The sequence below is a fragment of the Teleopsis dalmanni genome, chromosome 1, assembly GCF_002237135.1.
Source record: "Teleopsis dalmanni isolate 2A chromosome 1, ASM223713v2, whole genome shotgun sequence".
Classification (NCBI taxonomy): domain Eukaryota; kingdom Metazoa; phylum Arthropoda; class Insecta; order Diptera; family Diopsidae; genus Teleopsis; species Teleopsis dalmanni.
Window position 1 is genome coordinate 131,887,958 of NC_051846.1, and position 2,079 is coordinate 131,890,036.

The following is a 2,079-nucleotide window of genomic DNA, read 5'->3' on the forward strand; positions in this document are numbered from 1 at the left end:
CGCACAATAAATTTCACATGTATAAGGGTTTTAAAAAGTTCCGGTATAAAACATTAAAAAATGAATAATACATAATTGAGTTATTAACAAACATGCATGACAAGAACAATTCTCAATTTAGTTGTGTGGACTGCGTAACACATTTCAAAACATGTCATTCCTTCACTATTTATTGACAGAATATAATGTGTAATATAGAATATAATATATAATATAACTGTTGCGCACAATAAATTTCACATGTATAAGGGTTTTAAAAAGGTTTGGTATAAAACATTAAAAAATGAATAATACATAATTGAGTTATTAACAAACATGCATTACAAAAATAATTCCCAACTTTGTTGTGTGGACTGCGTAACACTTTTCAAAATATGTCATTCCTTCACTATTTATTAACAGAATATAATGAAATGGCGCACTGTTGCGCACAATAAATTTCACATGTATAAGGGTTTTAAAAAGTTGCGTTATAAAACATTAACAAATGAATAATACATAATTAACAAACATGCATGACAAAAATAATTCCCAACTTTGTTGTGTGGACTGCGTAACACATTTCAAAATATGTCATTCCGTCACTATTTATTAACAGAATATAATGAACTGGCGCACTGTTGCGCACAATAAATTTCACATGTATAACGATCTTAAAAAGTTCCGGTATAAAACATTAAAAAATGAATAATACATAATTGAGTTATTAACAAACATGCATGACAAAAATAATTCTCAACTTAGTTGTGTGGACCGCGTAACACATTTCAAAATATGTCATTCCGTCACTATTTATTGACAGAATATAATGTATAATATAGAATATAATATATAATATAACCGTTGCGCACAAAAATTTCACATGTATAAGGGTTTTAAAAAGTTCCGGTATAAAACATTAAAAAATGAATAATACATAATTGAGTTATTAACAAACATGCATGACAAAAATAATTCCCAACTTAGTTGTGTGAACCGCGTAACACATTTCAAAATATGTCATTCCGTCACTATTTATTAACAGAATATAATGAAATGGCGCACTGTTGCGCACAATAAATTTCACATGTATAACGGTTTTAAAAAGTTCCGGTATAAAACATTAAAAAATGAATAATACATAATTGAGTTATTAACAAACATGCATGACAAAAATAATTCCCAACTTAGTTGTGTGAACTGCGTAACACATTTCAAAATATATAATTCCGTCACTATTTATTAACAGAATATAATGAAATGGCGCACTCTTGCGCACAATAAATTTCCATGTATAACCGTTTTAAAAAGTTCCGGTATAAAACATTAAAAAATGAATAATACATAATTGAGTTATTAACAAACATGCATGACAAAAATAATTCTCAATTTAGTTGTGTGGACTGCGTAACACATTTCAAAATATATAATTCCGTCACTATTTATTAACAGAATATAATGAAATGGCGCACTCTTGCGCACAATAAATTTTCATGTATAAGCGTTTTAAAAAGTTCCGGTATAAAACATTAAAAAATGAATAATACATAATTGAGTTATTAACAAACATGCATGACAAAAATAATTCTCAATTTAGTTGTGTGGACTGCGTAACACATTTCAAAATATGTCATTCCTTCACTATTTATTGACAGAATATAATGTATAATATAGAATATAATATATTATATAACTGTTGCGCACAATAAATTTCACATGTATAAGGGTTTTAAAAAGTTCCGGTATAAAACATTAAAAAATGAATAATACATAATTGAGTTATTAACAAACATGCATGACAAGAACAATTCTCAATTTAGTTGTGTGGACTGCGTAACACATTTCAAAACATGTCATTCCTTCACTATTTATTGACAGAATATAATGTGTAATATAGAAAATAATATATAATATAACTCTTGCGCACAATAAATTTCACATTTATAAGGGTTTTAAAAAGGTTTGGTATAAAACATTAAAAAATGAATAATACATAATTGAGTTATTAACAAACATGCATTACAAAAATAATTCCCTACTTTGTTGTGTGGACTGCGTAACACTTTTCAAAATATGTCATTCCGTCACTATTTATTAACA